Source organism: Diadema antillarum, unplaced genomic scaffold (genome assembly GCF_040938485.1).
Source record: "Diadema antillarum isolate AM-2024a unplaced genomic scaffold, OU_Dant_1.0 seq00000069_RagTag, whole genome shotgun sequence".
NCBI lineage: Eukaryota > Metazoa > Echinodermata > Echinoidea > Diadematoida > Diadematidae > Diadema > Diadema antillarum.
In genome coordinates this window covers 1,566,627-1,580,384 of record NW_027271168.1, presented here as the reverse complement: position 1 = coordinate 1,580,384, position 13,758 = coordinate 1,566,627, and the positions used below count along the sequence as shown (strand labels likewise).

At 38.2% G+C, this 13,758-nt stretch overlaps 1 protein-coding gene across 1 annotated transcript in view; it reads right to left on the bottom strand.

Annotated features, from left to right (window-relative positions):
- Window positions 1-13,758, bottom strand: part of LOC139725988 (arf-GAP with GTPase, ANK repeat and PH domain-containing protein 1-like) — a 222,340-nt gene that overhangs the window by 45,952 nt on the left and 162,630 nt on the right. The gene's annotated exons all lie outside the window — the stretch shown is intronic.

The window sequence follows — 13,758 nt, the reverse complement described above, 5'->3', positions numbered from 1 at the left end:
ACTACAATACATCCCAATGTATTTTGTGGTGTATTTGCATTCACACCACGATTTCTCTGGAAATAACGCACGAAATACCTCACTATTAGAAATACCACAGGATTTCACCGTCAATGTGACCCATGTACCCAAAGACGACCCCCTTGAGTAAACCCTAGGGAACAGAAAAGCCCTTGTACCAGAACATCACATTACATACAGAGATGACAGCACCCAGTGATCCCTCTCCCCTCTGTATAAGGAAACTACCCAAACTCCAAAAATATCCAAACTAAGGAAAGCCTGGATCAGGCTGTCATACTTCCCATGTGATCAACTTTCTGTCACATGACCTGACCTTTAGTGACAGGGTCATCTCTGAACGAAATCTCAAAGTTCTTTTTTTCTTTTTCATCCTTTCAAACATCTTCAGTAAATGCCATCAGAACCTCTCTCCCCCTCCTTTTTTTTTTTTGTTCCTGGGGAATTCTGCTTTTCTTTCACACAAAAGAGTAATTCATTACCGATGCAGCGCCAGCTGAGCAGTGCAGTCTGAGGTACAGATTGTATAGCAAGATTTGCTTTCATAAGCCCTAGATTTGTACACAGCACAGAAAACTTACTTAAAAAGGCAGTTGTCAAAACCAAAATGACAGATGGCACAAAGTTGAGTAACATTGAAAAATGGTCTGGGCGGGGAATTCTGGACCAGTTAAAAGTTAATCTGATAAGAAAGCATAAAAATTTACAACCCCAACAGTGAAAATTTAAATAAAAATTTGATGGAAATGAAGGAAGTCATGAAATTTAGAAGTTTTGCTAATTTTGCAAGACACATTTCTTGAACAGTTAAGATGAATGTACAAGTGAGTTGATGATGTCATCACCTCACAATTTGCCATATAGTTCAGCAATAGTACACAAAATCTTGAAATTTCTATTTCTTTTTGTTTGAACACATTATGCTACAGTCTCAAATTCTAATATATCAGACTGATCGTTATTTTCAAGTTATTAAGCCAAGAATGAACATTACATATATGTTTTACACTTTCATAGCAGAAAATTTGAATTTGTCAATTCTTGTACACAATGAACGGAAAGTTGTGAGGTAATGCCATCATCAGCTTATTCATTTGCATATTCATATCAACTGTTAAACTGTTCATGGAGACTTTTTTTGGTGCAAAATTTAACAAAACGTCAGCAAGTTTCCATGCCCTCAAAGGTCACCACGACAGTTACACCTCTCTCAGTCACTTCATGTGCGGTTTCGTTGTGCAGTGATTCTCTCTATGAAAAGACTCGTAACGGTAGGTCCTATAGTTGAAGAGCTTCAGGAGCACTCCTGGGCCAAACTTTGTGTATAAATGAGGTATCAGAGACTAGGAGACAGCTATAGATCAGCCTGGTCTCTCTAAAAATATCTCTAGCAGTCCCCGTCACTGCTCCCTCGAAAAGAGTCACGATCAGGTGATCGAATGATAACGCCTCACAGTTTCCATGGCCGTCTCCATTCACCTCGATGCACTTCACGCAGTAAAAGGGGGACAAGAGATTCTACCCTCTCAATCTATTATGACTATGGGCAAACAGAGCATCACTATGCCAGTGTGGTTATCTCCACTATGAGTGAGAAATCCTCATGACTTGGCAGAATAACATACAAAGATGGACAATGTCGCCCCAAAATAGTGCCATCTGGCAGTTACTGGTCATATTCATGACAACAGATGGTTCTCTGATAATTTTCTATAATGCGATACAAACCTCCTCCCCCAAAAAACAACAACTCATAAGCCTTATTGAGATGCTGAAATGATTAGACAAGTGTGAAAAGGTTACAGAAGGTGTATACGAAAAAGTACAGTCAAACCTGTCTTAGCTGCCACCTCTATATAGCGGCCACCTGCCTATAGCGGCCACTGAAAATGCCGACTAATTAGTGTCTTAGTTCCTTTGAATAAGGACAATATGTGACCGTGCACCTCAAAACGAACATAAAGTCGCACAAACTGATTTTGCGTGAGGACTGAAAATAAGTGAAATTGGTCAACCTAGCCAAACTTGACTTTTTCTTATTTTCTGAAAGAGCAGGTCTTCTTTTACATTATGCTAAAATTTGGTATCATAAAACGGGCAGGAAAGTGTGTTTTTTAGCAGTTTATCTTGAACATTTTTGGTAGAATAGTGTGATTAGGTGTGTCTTTAGAATGCCTTTTTCATTTCTGAAAAACCTTGTCCACACTCTTCACTTTCAACTCTAATAACTTTTGAAAGGATAGTGCTACTGCTTTGAAAGTTGGCATTAATTATGGACAGAATGTGTTAATGAGGCATGCTTAATTTCAGTTTAATCTGATAATCCCTTCATTGTTGTTACTCTGGTGGTTTACTTCCTGTTTTTTGTCCCATTCATCGCACAGCCAGCATGGTTTGGTAAAGATTAAAGGACAAGTTCACCTTCATATACATGTGGATTGAGTGAAGGCAACAATATTAGTAGAACACATCAGTGAAAGTTTGGGGAAAATCCGACAATCCGTTCAAAAGTTATGATTTTTTTAAGTATCTGTGCAATCACTGCTGGAGGAGAAGACTACTACAGTGTATGATGTCACATGCGTACAACCATATAAAGAAAATAAAAAGAGAATTTCACAAAACTTGACTTTTTGAATAAAGTGCACATTTCTTCGACATGTTACTGACTTATGTTAGGGGTAATATTATTTCCCCTGACTTCTGAAAGAGAGAAGTCGAGTGTTCTTTTATTATGTGAGAAAAGTGAGAATATCTTGAATTTTCTTTATACTTTCTTTATGTAGCTGTACTCATATGACATCACAAGCTATAGTAGTCTTCTCATCCAGCCGTGACTGAGCAGAAACTTCAAAAATTCATAACTTTTGAACGGATTGTCCGATTTTCCTCAAACTCTCATTGATGTATTCTACTAAAATTGCTGCATTCACTCAACCCACATGTCTATGAAGGTGAACTTGTCCTTTAAGCGCTTGAATAGACACTGTACTTCAGAGCCTCTTTTCTCAGTTCACACTTTTCCTGAGTTTGTGCTTTCTTTCCAATATTTAGATAGGTTAAGAGAGTCCATTTGATTTGAGTTATACATCATTTTAAAGCTTAAAGTTTGCTCTTTCAGAATATGGTCTTAACTAAAAATTCATGACTGGCGACTTTTTGTTTGTTTTGAGGTGCAGGGTCACATATGGTACTTGTCTGGGTATTGTTTGTTATTTACGTAAGCTTCACACATTATCAATCACCATCGAACTCAGCACTCGTGAACCCCGTTCATGTAAACCTGTACGAAACAGAGCAATTCCTCAGGCCCGAAATGTTGTTCTTAAAGGACAAGTTCACCTTCATAAACATAAGGATTGAGAAAATGCAACAATATTAGTAGAACACATCAGTGAAAGTTTGAGGAAAATTGGACAATCGATGCAAAAGTTATGAATTTTTTAAATTTTTGTGTTGGAACCGCTGGATGAGGAGACTACTACAGCTTGTGAGTCATATGTGTACAACAGTATAAAGAAAATATAAAAGAAAATTCAACATATTTTCACTTTTTTTCGCATAATAAAAGAGCAATTGACTTGCCTCTTTCTAAAGGCAGGAGGAATAATATTACCCATAACATTTATTGGTAACGAGTCAGGGGGAATGTGTACTTTTTTCAAAAAATGGAATTTTGTGAAATTCTCTTTATATTTTCCTTATATTGTTGTACGCATGTGACATCTAAGTTATTCATACACTGCAGTAGTCTTCTCATCCAGCGGGTACTGCACAAAAACTTCAAAAATTCATAACTTTTGAATGGATTGTCTGATTTTCCTCAAACTTTCAATGATGTGTTCTACTAATATTGCTACATTCTCTCAATCCTTATGTTTATGAAGGTGAACTTGTCCTTTAAAGGCATAATTTACCATTTGCAGATGAAACAAAAACCCAGCATTAGTGCTTTAAAATAGTTCTAAAATGTGAGTTAGGGATAGAAACAACCACTGTAAAAATTTGAATCGCTAAAATCGATGTTAAGTATTGTTAAATATACAAAATGTGAACAATAGTTATAACTAGAAATGTCGCTAAGGCGACTGGTATGCCTCTGCCATAATGCATGATTCTCCTAATAGGTCTATAGTACATGTAGACAATGTGTGATCACATTTTCACAAAATTGGCAAAATATCAAAATGAAAAGTTTGTCACAAATATGTTGAATATTCACCTTCCTTGACCTACATTTGTAGGTTTAATTGGATGAATAGGAGAGCATGTATTTGGGGATTTAAGGACTTTAACTTGATTTTGACCCATTCATAAGTTTATAATGCATTGAGTAATTTTCAAGGTATGGAGAAAAAGTGCAATTTCTGTATTGAAAAGTTCATTGTTACCATTTTCATCTGGCCTTTGACCCTAAAATTCATAGGATAATCACTGTCAGGCACAACATGCATAAATATGTAGTAAGTTTCAAGATAACTTGAGCCACTTCTGAGATATGGAGGAAAAAGTTAGTTCAGCACTTTCCCTTGATCTTTGACCTTTTGACCTTTGAGGCAAACAAAAAAAAAGAAGAAAAAAAGAAAGTTTCCAGAGAATCTCTATTAGGTTATACATGCATACATCAAGTGTAAAAAAAAAAATGATAATCCTGCTGGCATTGCATAAATATGAAGGAAATAGTAAAATTTCGAAGTGTTGCCCTTGACCTTTGACCCCTGACCTTTGACCCATGAACCCTAAATTCTCTAGATAATCACTGCCAGTCAGTACATATATATATACTATGTTCCATGAAGATACCTTGAACAATTTCCAAGATACGGAGAAAAAAGTGAAGTTTTAATATTTTTACTTGACCTTTTGACCTTTGACCTTATGACCCCAAACTTTCACCAGAGAATCTTAATTGGGTAATACATGTATACACTAATTCTCAAGAAAATGTCTTCATGCATTGCATAGTTATGGTGGAAATAGTGAAATTTTACGTATTTGACCTTGACCTTTTGACCTTTGACCTTGAGCATGTGCACCCAAAAGTTGATAGGCACAACTTCACCCCCTAATACACATACATGCCAAGTTTCATTAGGATACCTCAAAAGGTTTTTTAGTTACGCTGTCCACAAAATTCATTACGGACGGAAGGACGGACGGACGGAAAGACGGACGGACGGACGGACGGACGGACGGACGGAAGGACGGACGGACGGACGGACGGACGGACGGACGGACTACCCGAAAACATAATGCCTCCGGCACCACTTCGTGGCGGAGGCATAATAAAAATGCTTCCAGACTAAACCGTCTACAGTTACGGTTTATTGAGAAAAATACAGATATCTCCTTGTATTTTAGGCTTTATCGCGAAAATTTTATATGATAGGATGTTTTGTGGTACAACAGACCTACACATATGCATTAAATGTCATATCTTGAATTTTTTGAATTTTTTACATCACTGTTCCCACAGGTAAACAGGACCTTTAAAATCAAAAGAACAGAAGCAGGCAAAGAAAAAAATATATAAAATGAAGTGAATTGCTCAACAAAAATCCCCATAATAGCTGCACATACAAACTTATTTGCTGGTTGTTTTTTTTTTTTAAAGAATAACACTTTCAGCTATTATAAAATGCAAGTGTTGAAATTCAAAATGGCCACCAACCTGTCCATAACGGCCACCTGTCTATAGCGGCCACTTATGTTGTTTCCCTTGGGTGGCCGCTATAGACAGGTTTGACTGTATATCACTTAAAGAACTTTCCATGAAGGAATTAAGGTGGGATGAGTAATTCATACGTCTCTTATTCCCCCCCACCCCCCCCCCCCCCGTCTTTCCAAAACTACTTAATACATATTGAAATGGGATAAAAAAAGAGAAAGAAAATGAAAGAAGGGAATCTTCTCTTTTTACTGCCAAACCAGGGCCATAAATTGTACGTGTATGATAAAGTAGTGGAGTTGAAAAACTAAACCCTTTGTATGTTGACTGTAATTAAATGAATAATTTTGTGACACAAACTTAATATTCCATTGAGATTACCTAGTACACACAGCCCTACAGGACTATTCAGCCTCTTTGCCATGCTGCACAATTGTAAACTACAATGCGAGCTGAATGTGCTAAGTGAATTTGGAACAGCATTAAAAGCCATGACACAGTTTATTGTTGATTGGATTATATGGTAATGCGGTTTAGAGTGCATAATGCAATAATGTCATACCAGTTCATAAATGAGGCATGTATACTAGGAACGCACATGGAAGGCTGAATTTGTTCCCATGAATTTTTGGATGGCTTCATATCGCAAACCACTACAGTAGACTCCTAAAATAAAAGTCCCATGGCAGACACTGTTTGGATTACCCAATGGCATGTTCTATGTCTCAGCTGCCATTCACTGGAATGTATACCATAAATCAACCTAAAACAATCTCACAAAGGGAGGGGGGGGGGGGGGGAGTGGTGGAAGGAAAAATTCTTGAGTGGAATACCCCACGACTACATGAACATCTACAAACAGCTGATGTTACTACATAAAACTTTGCGATCATTCTCACATATACTATGGATATTTCTTGCAAATGTTTGTTATCCTTCAGGGCATATATATCTGTTCACTATCACTTTGTCTTTGCAGTTTGCACCCAAAGCTGTTTACTTGGTCATATAGTTCAAAATGATGTACATTCCTTACTATAACATAATCCTGCTGATAAATGGCATACACCTAAGAAGTCAATTTTTGTTACGCAGCACCAGCTTTTCGTGATATACTGCCATGCGTACCATGTAGGGCAGGGTGCTACAAACCCACTTTCCTGCTCGCTTGGGGCAACTATAAAACTTTACTGTCAGGCAAGCAAATTGAATGGGCACTTGTCTGTCAAGAAGTGTGGGGCACTTGCCCAAAAGTCTATTCTGGAAAGTCCAAAAAATGGTGTGAATATCGTAATGCCCTGCATGGATGTTGGAGCACGTTTTATACAAGATGTGCAACTAAGAAAGTTGATAACACAGGTGGACAGAGCAGATTCTTACATTTCCTTCCCTTTTCTCCTTCAGCTCCTCCTCCTCTTCTTCTTCTTCTTCCTTCTCCATCTCCTTCTCCTCTTCCTCTCACCACAAATTGCACAGACAAAGTCAAAGTCGGCAAACCTTGCCAGAAGCTTGGAGTCTGGATAAATGTGCACTACCTCTGACATTTGCGGAAATGCTAAATCAAATAAAGGATTTATTGATGTACTGTAGCTCCGGACACTACCTCCCAAAGGGAGCGGACTGTCCAAATCAATGAAAGCCAGCTACGGGGATATACAATAATATATTACTCTGTACTTACGTGTGAGGATAGGCATAACAAACAAAATATCCTGAAGGATTTTCTTCTTTTAGACGTGACAACCCACATACAAGAACACACAAAATACACTTGGCAAAAGTTACAATCTCATGAGAAATAGTTGTTATTAAGGGTTGTGAGTCCTTTACTCAGTAAATTTAGTGCCAGGTGACATTAATGAGCATGCTGGGGAGAGTTTACGGACAAGCATAGACTTGTGCGTCTTGCCAGTAATCACACATTGCTCCTGACGTCACAATGTAGCGCAGACCGATGCAACATAATGTCAAACTGACAGAGGACTGTCCTGTGTGAGGAGCTTTTGTCTACTTAACCCATTGAGGACAGTTTGATTTTGCTACGACACACATTTCCCATAGATGCTTACTCAAATATGCTCGGGACTCGTCCTCAACAGGTAAATAGTTATATTTTGATGGCTGTACAATGCCGGCAAGGGATTTTTTTTTCCAGATACAACTGATATGACAATTCTAAGAAACCACTATAAGTGTTGAAATATAGAAAATACAGTTTTGCTTTTCATGATCAGCACCAACTTTTCCCTTCCATCCCCCACCCCCCCCCCCCCCAAAAAAAAATGGTGCATGGACAAAAACTTGGAAAAAAAAACAACCAACAACCACTCTTCATTTCTTCTGGCTTGATGCATCATATTTCAAGCCTTCGTAATACAACGTGAAGTGCCACAATGCAAACCCCATCATCATATCAGAAGATCACTTTGGTCTTAATTTCAATATCTAGGCTCTCCTTCAATACTCACTCCAACCTGCTTATGAAGTGCTGAGGAGCGAGATTCCACATAGCCTAAAAGCTAGCTGTTCCCTTGCAAAACACAATATTACATAATAATTACATTGGATCATAAATTCATAATGCAGGCTTTAATATATAAAATAATGTGATAGAGGGTGACAAGATACCAAGGCTGCTCACTGAAATCATATAGCTACAATCAAATTTTATTAGTACCGCCACCTTCAACGATGTGACGTAATTTATAAGTGTACTCCCCCGTCCCCCCCAAGCTGCCTCGATCCTGGTTTTATGAGACAGGTCAGAACCAATGTCTTGATTACTGAGTCTCTACTGTACCCCCGGGCAGCGACAAACAAGCAAAGAAGTGGGCTAAGCTATGCATATGGCACAGATGGGGACCTCGGCCTAATATTTTCAGACAGGCCGCACAATCTTCTATTTCACTATCTGTTGAGGAGAAAAATCCTTGACTGTTTTCACACAGGTAGAGAAACATAATTGCATTGCTGAATTACGATTACTATAAAGTTAGAATTATCATTTGTACACACTACCAAAGGAAGGCTTTGCGGATTCCGCTGTTTTAACCCATTGGGGATGGGCTAATTTTGCTGTAACAAGCACTTTCCATAGACACCTGCCAGAGTATTCTTGGGACTAGTCTTCAATGGGTTAAATTTCAGAGCTAGAAGAGGTGTGGTTGCTTTCAGAGTTCCACTCAATCACTCTTGAGTGCTAAATAGTGCAGTTTTTTTTGCCAAAGTGGTCAAAGGACAAGTTCACCTTCATAGACATGTGGGTTGAGTGAATACAAAAATATTAGTAGAACACATCAGTGAGAGTTTGAGCAAAATCGGACAATCCGTTCAAAAGTTATGAATTTTTGAAGTTTCTGCTCAGTCACGGCTGGATGAGAAGACTACTACAGCTTGTGATGTCACATGTGTACAACCACATAAAGAAAGAATAAAGAAAATTCAACATATTTCCATTTTTCTCACACAACAAAAGAACACTCGACTTCTCTCTTTCAGAAGGTATGGGGAATAATATTACCCTTAACATACGTCAGTAACAAGTCGAAGAAATTTGAACTTTATTCAAAAAATAAAGTTTTGTGAAATTCTCTTTTTATTTTCCTTATATCGTTGTACGCAAGTGACATCATACACTGTAGTAGTCTTCTTATCCAGCATTGACTGCGCAGATACTTAAAGATTTCATAACTTTTGAACGGATTGTCCAATTTTCCTCAAATTTTCACTGATGTGTTTTACTAATATTGCTGCATTCTCTTAATCCTTATTTATATGAAGGTGGACTTGTCCTTTAAGAGGTTACTGTAAGCTCCACCCCACAAAACACTATAGGATGTCAATCTGCAAACACGACTGATTCGTTCTATGATTCCGGAGAATGTCTACCGAAAACACCTCTGGATCATCATAAATGTACTACGATCTGAATTATGATTGAAATGACCCTCCGTGATTCCAATTTGCATACACACAGCCAAAATGTGTCATTTGAATTATCGGTATCGCCAATGTGCAGAAAAGTTCTTCGCACGCTGAAGAGCCCTGTCACAGATGCACCATGGGATTCCTCGGTGCCATTGTTCGCTTCTGGTTGTCTTGCGCGAGTCGCAGTTCCCATATTGATTCAATGGGGTTATTTGTCTACTTTTCTGTTGTTACCCCCTTTTTTTTCTTGGCTATAATTCAGCTTAAAAGAATTGAAAGTTATAAATTTTATTGATCTGCGGTCACTAGAGTAATGGTTCACTACTGCAAGGCTTCATTGTGCTGGTCACATGATGGAAAGCGAAGAAATCTTCACCCAAAAAATACCCCTGGATAAAGACAGAGACCTCAACCCCAAGCACCTGATCTGGAGATTCTCCCGCCTGAAACCCTTAGCAAACGGGAGACTCCAACTTGATGTGTGCGAAGCGCGAAATTCCCAGGGTTCTAGATGCTCTCTGGTGCTATCTAAGTCTTATTTTTTCAACATACGATAGAAATAAGTAAGAAATCCTTTCCAACGGGAGACAAAGAGCCAGGGCGGGAGAAATTAAATCTCAAGCGGGAGAACAGGAGATTTTGCAAATATGCGTTTTCGGCGGGAGATCTCCCGTCGAAAACTGGAGAGTTGGAGTCTCTGTAAAGACAGAGCGTGATCTGAGTGCATGTGCAGCCAAAACCGGGGCAAGTTTGTCTCCTGAGCTATCCCATAATGCATCTCAAATGCTGCTCTGCACATAGCACCTAGGTATTGGCGACACTGAGAATTATGATTCTAGTGATGCATCACTAGAATCTAAATTCAAATTATGCACTCTCGGTATGTGTGAAGACAACCCTTGTCTACCCACAGCCTGGTTCTACCTCAGGAACCAATAAAAAAGATTCAGGTTACCCCATTATCTCTGTACACAATGACAAATTTCCTGCTCACTTGCTAATTGCCTAATGATCTCTTCTCTATACCGGTACTTCCTACAGTCAATCAAAGGAAAGGGTGGAATAGTATATATCAAAATGAACTTGGTATGCCTGAAGCAACAAGACTATGGTGCCTGTAAAAGCATGTTATGGAATGTTGCCCCCCCCCAAAAAAAAAAAAAAACAAACCAAAAACAAAACAACAACAACAACAAAAAACAAACAAAAAAAACACACAAACTGACACTCGACCACAACAAAAGTGATACATTCATACGATGTTCAATAGAGTTGTTGATAGCAAAAAATCAATCACTTTCCAAAAATACAGATCATAAGATTTTTTTTTTCTTCCCTGAGGAGAATCACTGCTGGAGTTATGACCTATGACCTGTTGATAACTACTCCCATGATACTGACCCAGTTGCCCACTTCCCAATTAAAGGTATACAGCCCTTTGGGCAAGTAAGAGATCTTTTATGAAATCTTTTATGAAATAATGAAACAGACACTGATCAAATGATCAGTTGAGAGCATACATGTGACCAGGCATCTATTTTGCCCAACGCGTAATTTGGCTTACGACCAGTCATTAGCACTTTTGCGTCATGATGGTGATCAAGTCAGATTTCATCATTCGATTCACTCGCAATGAGGGTGATCTATCAAACGACAAGGATCTGCTTCATCATTCTATTAGACAAACAATACACATCAGTTTGTTTGGGCATTATACCCACAGTTGGTATCTTTGAAATAGTCCAAAGGCCCTAAGCTACATGTGCTACATGTGTTGTATTGCCTCAGAGGGCATGAATGACTATTCCAAAGGGACTAGTTATTCTTACTAATGCTTTCACTGATGTATTATTTGTATACTACTGCCCTTCCAAAAGTCCTCCTGCTCCCATCAACATTTCCTCTAATATACTCAAGTAAAGTGATAGTGTTATGATTTTTGACGTGGCGAGAGTGGAGGTTTCACTGAAAATGACCACCCCCCCCCCCCAACTTATCTTCCCTGTCCCTAAGAGTGATTGAGTTATGGTTTGTAAGAGCATGGAGTACATTGTAGCACCATGGTATGAACAAATCATGACTTGAAGATCATCCACAAGGAAAAGGGATGCCCCTTTTAATTACCTCAGACAAGCTGTTGCTCAAAAGTGGGGAGGGGTCTTAGTAGAAAACAGGATGTGTTTCCTTCTTGCCTTTGTACCCCCCCCCCCATATTTTAGATACAAACACATTTCTCTCAACAGGCATGTTGGTTTTCAAGCACTTTGTCAAAGTTTTAGAAGGTAATGAGAGCTTGAGAATACCTTCAGCATTCACAGAATGTTTCGTTTTTCCATAGAATATTACTTCTCACTGGTGTCAGACAAACAAACATTTGCACTGAAATGAGACATTATGTCATTCTAGCATCAAAACTAACCTCTGGTGGAATTCTATGTATCAGTGTAGAGGGATGGCAAAATAGATAACTTCCCACCTTAATTTGTAAGTCGTCATACAAAGACAAAGATGGACCAGTCATATGTCATTTGAAGAATAACTTGGCTGTTTCTGTGTTGTCATCGGGTCAAAAGGATCAAGCACCATCTTTAACGACTTCCTTCCTTTTCTCCTTGTAATTAACGACCAATTAATTCAAACGAGCACCCTCGAACCTCGCAAACGTTACTTCGAGATCTCTTTTCCTGCTTTCTAGAAACTGAAAACAGCAACAAAACAGTTCTGATATATTCTACGAACCTTTGAAACAGCTAACAACATGGTTTAAGGTCACATGTGTATCTTGCAAACATCACAAAATTTTGAGTGGTTGAAGAATAATGTCTCCTGAAGTTGTGTATAAAATGTTATGGTAATACACATCAGAGTTTTTTATCAAAAAAAGAAGAAGAAAAACTAACCTCATGTCAGTCGTGAATAAACTCCCCTTATATACCAAAGAATAATGGTTGGATTTTTTTCGGGGTCCAAAGAATTCAGTGGAAATCTACAGTATTGTTTCTGCCTCCATCATAACTTAAAGTTTCAAGTTTTATTATCATGAGGAAAGACTTGAATTACCTAACTCCATAATTCATATGTACCAGCTAATGAAAGGAATCTATTTTTTAGGGTTGTAAAAAGGGACATACAAATTTTTAACGGCTAACACAAATGTCAGAGCTCCACATTTTTTTTTTTTAACCCCAAGGATACCCTTAGCTGACTCATCAGACTCATGCATGTATTGTTAATGAGCCATGACATACGGCCGATGCTTGGAAAAACGTGAATCAATACTCTAAGAATAGCCTTACCGGATACATATGAAAGAGGCTCAATAAACACAAAAACACAGCAAGATGGGGACATTTAAGAGACTTTGGGTACATGTGACTTTCTTGATCTCCACACGTCAGCAAGCAAGTTTTGTTTGTTTCTTTTGTTATGATGGTAACCTTTCAAATTGCCTATTGAACCAAACATAATGGAGGCTATGACAATAAAATTAATAAAAAACAACAACAAAAAAACACTGGATGAGATCTTATGTGCGACCGAATTCCAATACACAATCAGTTATGTGCATCATTATCATGTATGGTTAAAGAAACAAGTATGATACACTGCTAATAAAAACTTCATACAAAGTACAAGAGTGCATCACAATGTATCTATCATATTTTTGACATAAACCAGATTATAAATCCCTCATCATACCCCCCCCCAAAAAAAAAAAAAAAAAAAAATGTTTTGAGTATATCTCATTTAATCATCAATATCATGCATTTATTCGGGGGCTGAATGAAAAGGACTGAGTCAGAATCCGAGAGAGGATGTAAGAATAGTGTTGACATCAGAGCAAAACACACAGGTTGTCAAGCAGAGCTCGTTTTCCCATTCCTATGAGAAATTTTAGGGCCATTCTCATTACAAAAAGTCCCAGCATGAAAACTCACAAAGTTTCACAATGCGTGTGTGTGCTCACTACTCCGAAGACTTGCAAAGTTAGTTCTGATAAAGAATGTGTAAATTTTCGGGAAGAATTGTGCATAGACAGTTTACTCAAGTTCAACACACACTAAAGGAAGAGTGAATAACTTCACAATTTTTCTACTGTGTGCATTATACTATAAAACACCTTGCAAAGTTTCTCGTGAAGT